Raw genomic sequence first — 7,622 nt, forward strand, 5'->3', positions numbered from 1 at the left:
GTGGGTCTATTCTAACAGTCTCAGCAGAGTCTCTGCCCCAAGGGGCACCACGTCTCAGCTTCCTGAGTGCCTGAAAAAATGTCCCCAGGCCATCCTGCCAGGACCACTAGCCATGTCAGCAGCAGAACTGCCTCATCCCAAGTCACTGTGGCCAGAAGGTCTGTGATCTCATCACCCGCCACCTCCCAGTCCCCACCCCACCACAGCACCAGCCCCTCCACTCTGGGTCCCCAGCAATCTGAGCACGTGACTGTGGGTGTGTGTCCCTGACTGCAGCTCATGTGTTCACCGGGCAGGTCTCCACAGAGCTTTCAACAAGGTCCAGGCCTGAGTGTGGCCCGGAGACCCAACAATTGTGGAGGTAGCCTTCCTCTGAAGACGTTCAGGTCAGAGGGATCAGGATGTGAGTGACTAGACTCCCCGGAACAGAGGGCACAGGGGTGAACATTGACCCCCAGGGATATGGAGCTCTGCCCGGTGAGTGAAAGGGAAGGGAGGTCCTTGTGGGAGAGGTTCTGCTTCTCCAGGCTCAGACTCCTCACATCGGTAACCCATGTCTTGGGCCCCAGCATGTGGACAGTGGACTGGATTTCAATTCTTGTGGCGCACGTGCAGCAGCTTTCCCTGTATTCATGTGAGAAAACTCGGGCTCAGGGAGAAGAGACGCGTCCTCATCAGTGATGGTATGTCTGTGAGGCCAGACTGAATGCTCTTTCCCTTCAGTTTACATAGTCTCTGGCACCAGGCCACAAGGCCACGGGGCCACCAGCCCATCCTGCTGAGACCTGAGCATCACCAGGAGCCACCCTAGTGCCTCAGCCTGGGCAGAGTTGGGAAACTCACCTGCCAACGGACCAGTATGTCCCAGTTCTAACTGGGGCAGCCTCAGAGCACCAGGAGGTTTGGGTCCCCGAGGCAGCAGCCCAGACACAGGCCAGCTGGCCAGAATGACGGGGGCCAGGGAGGCGTGAAACTGGATGGCTCAGGAAGCATGGTGTCTGGACCTTAGGCACCAGGATCAAGCACCAGGCCCTCCCAGTCTCCTGGAGTCCTGCCTCCAGGGACCAAGGAAGAAGGACCCAGGTCCACCCAGTCTCTCTGCTCCTCCCTCTTGGGGGGGTGGGCGGAGCGGGGTGGGGGTGGGGGGGGGGGTGGGGGCCTGGAAACGCCCTCTGTCTGCAGTCTGGATGTTACCAGGGGATAAATCTGCTCAGGCTCACCAGGAGGGTGGTTCCCAGAGCCAGGGGACCCAGGGTCTCCCAGACAGTGTCTAGTCGTCCGCACAACTGGCCGAATGATTTTCTTGGTTTCCGACAACTTGAAAACCACATGTGATTTTCCACAGTCCTGTGCCCCCACCCAGCTCCCCAGGCCCAGACTGCTGAGTGAGCAGAGTTCACCAGAATTCCTTCCACTCACCACAGGACTCAGCCTCCGGGAGACTGGGGGTCACCACAGCCGCAGGGGGGCTGAGGAGCTGAGGGGGCGGGAGGCGGGGGGCCTTCAGTGCCTGAGTAATTCTGCAGCCCGCAGACTGGGATGAGGGCGAGGGTGTCATGTGACCATCAGCCAGGCCTGTTCGGTTCCAAACGGGCTCTAGTGGAAAAAAGTATGTGAATCGTTCCTCCCACCTTCATCTAAATTGACTCCCAATGGATTAAAGACGCAGATGTTGACAAAGACACCATCAAAGTAGCAAAAGAAAACATAGGAATCTGTGCTTATATTTTCGTGGGGGAAGTCTTTCCAAGTAGAAACTGTAGGTGGTGGAGAATTTTGGTTGCATAAAAGCTCTAGAGTTCTGTTCAAAATATCCTGAAAGTGAAGTTAAAAGGCAGACAAAACACTGGAAATATACCTGCAACCCCGAGATCAGAAAGAAAAACATTTTAGGAACTGTCCGTGGCCTCAGAGTTTCTCTCCAAGCCTCAGTTTCTCTCCTCTGTACAGTGGGATAATATTAATTCTATCACTCCCTTGTGAAAAGGGCACAAGGATTCATTGAAATAAATCTAGAAAGCTGGGACTGAAAAGTACTAATTCTTCAATAAAGGGAAGCCATTCTTTACTTATTTATTTTTTATTTTTTTGGCTGTGCTGGGTCTTCGTTGCTGCGTGAGCTTTTTCCTAGTTGTGGTGCGTGGGGGTTACTCTCTGGCCCCCATTTGTGACACTCGGGCTTCTCGTTGTGGTGGTTTCTCCTGTCGTGGAGCACAGGCTCTAGGGTGTGTGGGCTTCAGTAACTGCAGCACAGGGGCTCAGTAGTTACAGCTTTCAGGCTCTAGAGCACAGGCTCAGTAGTTGTGGTGCATGGGCTTAGTTGTTGTGCAGTATGTGGGATCTTCCTGGATCAGGGATCTAATTCATGGACTGATAGGTGGATTCTTTACCACTGAGCCACTAGGGAAGCCCCATTTTTTTTTTTTTTTTTTTTACACTTTTAAAGCTAATTTGACCTTGTTTCCTTTATTATTATTATTTTGGCTGAGCTGCATTTGAGATCTTAGTTCCTCAACAAGGGATCAAACTTGCACCCTCTGGAGTGGAAGTGTAGAGTCTTAACCACTGGACCGCGAGGGAAGTCCAACCTTGCTACCATTTTCACGAGTGAGCCCCGAGACATAGGCAGTTCACAAAAGAAGAAACATAAGTGGCCAGTAAACACATGCAAACATGTTGACCTCACACAAAAAAATATGCAAATGCAAATTAAAATACACTGAGGACTACTTTTCCGATATCAAATTCCCAAAGATTAAAACCCTCCTGGTGGAGGCAGTACCGGGTAATCAAACGCTGTCATTCAGGATCACTTGTTACAAAGAACAGAAACTCACTATGATGGCTAACTTTGTGTGTCCGCTGATTGGGTTAGTGACAGTGAAAGTTGCTCAGTCGTGTCTGACTCTTTGACTGAGAGTCTGACTCTCTGACTCTTTTTTCGAGTCTATAGTCCATGGACTCCTCTAGGCCAGAATACTGGAGTGGGTAGCCTTTCCCTTCTCCAGGGGATGTTCCCAACCCAGGAATTGAATCAGGGTTTCCTGCATTGCAGGTGGATTCTTTACCAACTGAGCTATCAGGAAAGAGATGTCCAGATCACTGGTGAATCTTTATTCCTGGATGTGTCTGTGAGGCTACTTCCGAAGGAGAGTCGCCGAACTAAATCAGTGGACTGAGAATAGCAGATGGCCCTCCCCAGGGTGGGCGGCCCCAGTCTCTGCTTGAACTGTGACATCCATCTCCTGCCTTTGGACATCGGCTCTCCTGGTTCTTGAGCCTTTGGGTTTGCGCTGAACTGCACCACCAGCTCTCCTGGGCTTCCAGCTCACAGATAGCAGACTAAAGCCTCCCTAATCATGTGACCCAATCTTTCATTGTAAGTCTCTCTCTGTATATGTCCTTGGAGGAGGGCACAGCAACCCACTCCAGTATTCTTGCCTGGAGAATCTGCATGGACAGTGGAGCCTGGTGTGCTACCGTCCATAATGTTGCAGAATCGATCACGACTAAAGCGACTTAGCACACACACTCTGTATATGTATCCTGTGGGTTCTGTTTCTAGGGGGAACCCTGACCAATACATCCCCTAAAGCAGCTGAGCCCCGACAGGCTATCATCCCACAGGTGCCTGGTAGGATGGAGGGCCTCTGAGTCCCTCTGCAGCTCAGCACCCCTCCACACCCAAGAACTTGTCTGGACTTCAGCTCGATGCATTTGCCAGAGGGGTCTCAGACCAGGCAATGGGACTCTACCCTGTGCCTTATTCCAATCAGCTGCTGGAGGGATTGGCCGTGTGCCAGCCACCTCCCAAGGAGCCATGAGAGGATTCCAGGGCTGGATAGGCCCTGGGCTCATCTTCTTGGGAAGCTGGATGCCAGCCTTATAAACAAGCATGTGACCCCACATCTGCAACCCTCCCCCACATCGAGGACAGACTCTCCTGCCCTGAGGTACACTGTGACCTCAAGGTGCAAGGAGCCTGTGGCTCTGGAGGTGAGGAGCCTGGGATGTCCAACCTGTCCACAGGGACACTCGGGAATGAGATACTGCTTTAGCCCCTGAGAAAGCCTCCCCTGCCCTCCTCCCCAGACCAATACAACACATTCCTGATTTAGTGGGAGGAAATCCCACCAACACCATGAGCGTGTCCTGCCGTGGGGTATGTATTGCTATTCTTTCTGCATGCAGTGCCCTTCCCTTAGACATCATACCTTTGGGCCTTTATCCAGCTTCCCACATGGCTACTTTATTTCTGACACATTGACCCATTAGGCTATACTGATGGTGCTAATGGCTCCAGCTAAGCAGCCTTCCTTTGCCCTGTGCCCTGCAACTTTGTAGGAACCTCCCACTCTGACTACATGACTTTGGTCAGTCAGGCAGGGACAAACTCAGTCCAAGGAGAGGCTTGAAAAAAATGCTTGTGGCATCCCGTCTCCTCTCCTCCAAACTTCCAGAACTGTGTGAGCACACCTGGGCTGTCCTGCTGAGGACAAGACCTCAGGGGGCCAAGCTGGGACCATGCAAGACAGGCTGCCACAGGCTGGACACAAGAGGGAGACCAGCAAGAGCAGCCAAGCTGGGCTCAGATGGGAAGAGTTGCCCAGACAGCCGGCAGGCAGGTGAGCTAATAAATGTGATTGTTTTAATCTGCTGAGTCGGGTGGCTGGCTACTCAGCAGTAGCTAACACTTATCTAGATGTTTATTATTGTTCTCCCTACCAGCACTGCCCGTTTCACAAGACCAGGGGATCGGGGGCTGTGACGTTTACTACAACAGCTCTCTGGCATGCAGAGGCCCTGAGTAAATATCTGTTAAATGGCTAAATGTAGGATAAATACCTTAACAGGATCTTGTGAGACAGACAACAGTCCTGGAACTACTCAGAACTGAGTAGGGAAAGAGGGTAGTACTGGCACTGGTGAGGAGCACGGCAGTGGGTAAACACCAAATAGGCCTCGATAATTGATGTAATCCTGTCTTCAAGATGAAGACCAGTCCAGAGTCCCTTTCTTTTCCTGTTGTCACGCCTCCATTTTCTGCATCTGGCTTCCATGTCATGGTACAAAGCAGCTGCTTGAGATCCAGCCATCATTGCATCATCCCAGCCAGCAAAAAGAAATAGTAGAGCACAGTTTCTTCCTTTAAGAACTTTTTCTAGAAGCTCACACAAAGCTCCAAGTTCATTCCATTGGCCTTGGCCAGAACTCAGTCATGGGCCACACCCAGCTATAAGGGAAGCCAAAAAGTGTAGTCTTTTTCTGATTATCATGTGCCAGCTAAATGTCAGGAGTTCTGTTACTAAATAAGAATGAGACAATAGACACTGAGGAACAACAAAGTCTTTGCTACAGATGACATTATTTTCACTTTTGTGTCTGATAAGATTATCAAGATCTTAGAAAGGTGTTTTTTTTAAAAAAAGTACTATCTGGTAGAAGAAGGTGTAAAAGCTGAAACCCCAAGAAAGTATAAGAATAAGAAACACATCATAGTATTAGCCATTTTATAACCTTTTTGTGTGTAAGGTAGTCACATTCTTGCATGTTTGTCTGCAGACCTGAGCCAGAAGCCCAGCCAACAAAAACAAGAAGTAGTGACAAGCTCTGTAGGAGGAAGAGGACCCTCAGCAGCCATGTCCCCAGCTCCACAGCTCCTGCCATTAGCATGAAGAGCCAGAATGTCCCCAAAGCCCCTATTGTGCCCAGAGTTCTTAGTGCTGGAACTCATAGCTGCCCTCTTGACCCTGACCTTCCTCTTAATAACCAAGCTCCTTGAAGAAGTTGTTCACGCTCATTGTTCCACTTTCTCAGTTCTAGGCAGCTGTTCCTGCACCTGGCACTCTCACCAAGCCTCAGGGATCGCCCTACCCCTGCCCCTCGAGATGCCACACCCCAGAATTAGTCTGTGCCCCTCACAGGGCAGGGCTTCAGTGGGCCCCAAGTGCATGTCCTGGGCTGGACACCCAGCAGTCCTGCTCACTTCGTGGCCAGGTCTGAAGTCCTGCCAGCTGTGGGCCATCAGAAACAGGGGTGAGGATGGGGAAGTCTCAGGGTAACTCCCCTGCAACCCTTGCACCCTAGTGGGTGGGAGCCCTGGGCTCTCCCACCCAGAGTACCTGGCCTCACTGCTGCTGGCTTTGTGTCTATCAAAACCTTTTCTTATTACAAATATCTTTATCATGCAAGTGGTGTGTGCTCATTGTATAAAAACTAGAAAACACAAGTAGGCAAAATAACAAACTATGATATGTTTTACTGAATTTCAAACCATCTGATCCTCCAGAGAGAACAAGTAGGTTTGTGACATAGATTCATGTGGGAGTTTTGGAAGCACAAAGATCAGGAGCTCTGTGATGGAGCTAAGGCTCTCCGGGTCACATCTGTGAAATGATAGAAAAAAATATGTATTGGTCTCTGCCCTGGGTTCCTGGTGCAGAGTTCCTAAATCCCTTGGAATTTCCTGAGTGATAAGAACACTAGGAGCGTTTCTTGTTCAAATATTTCATCTTTGAACCCAGTTCATGACACAGAGCTCATAATGCTTTGGAATTTACTGGCAGAAAGAAGGATCTTTTTGTTCTAATTCAGTGACTCTGAGTGGCTTCCTGGATGGCTTCAGGATCAGGGCTGGTCACCAGAGAGGCCAAGCCATGATTAGGAGCTTGGCACTTTTGGCCCTGCCCCCTATCATCTGGGTAGAGGAGTGGGCTGGAGATTGAGTTATTGATTGATCATGCTCATGTGATGAAGGCCCCTATATAAAAATACCTAGATGGGGTTCAGAGAGCTTCTGGTTGGTGAACACATTCATATGAGGGGGCTCACCCCAGCTACATGGAGACAGAATCTCCTGTGCTCAGGACACTTCTGGACCCCAACCTACCTATTTCTTCATCTGGCTGTTCATTCATATCCTTCAATATCCTTTGTGATAAGCTGGGAATTTAGTAGTCTCGAGTCCTGTGAGCTGTTGTAACAAATTACCAAACTGAAGGAGGGGATGGTGGGAACTCCAACTAATAGCCGATCATTCAGAAGCACAGGTTGAGGGAGGAGATAGATGGGCCCCAGGCTGGACAGCTTCTCCCCTGTGGACAGAAGCTCCATAATAGAAGAAACTGCATAAAAGCAGGATGATGGAGAAGGCTGAGCTCTGCCCAGATAAGAGCTAGAAGACCACATATTCCTCCTTCTCAAAGTTGAGGAGACCTCCCTGAATACACATGTGCAGAAAGACTCCTTGGAGGTCAAAAAGGGAGGGCATGACACCTCATAGTAAGTGATGTCAACCACCCATGAGCCTCTTCACTAGACTCCATCTTGGCTAAGGGATGAGCACGCACACATGAGCAGACCCTGAGATATACCAAATATGGCCACAGAACCAGGCAAATCAAAACCAGACAAAAGAAACCTGGAAGAAATGCCCCTAAAAGTGATTCAAACCACCATGAGGGTGCAAATGTCTCAGCATGCATGTGTGTCTATCCACACATGCTGTACTCTTTCCCTCCTAGTAAACACTTTACTTGTTTCACTACTTTCTGTCTTTGTGGCAGTTCTTTTCTGCAAAGCTAAAGAGCCAGAGCCTTGTCACTAGGTCTAGTGGCTAGGAT

This window comes from Bubalus kerabau, chromosome 8 (assembly GCF_029407905.1).
Source record: "Bubalus kerabau isolate K-KA32 ecotype Philippines breed swamp buffalo chromosome 8, PCC_UOA_SB_1v2, whole genome shotgun sequence".
Lineage (NCBI taxonomy): Eukaryota > Metazoa > Chordata > Mammalia > Artiodactyla > Bovidae > Bubalus > Bubalus kerabau.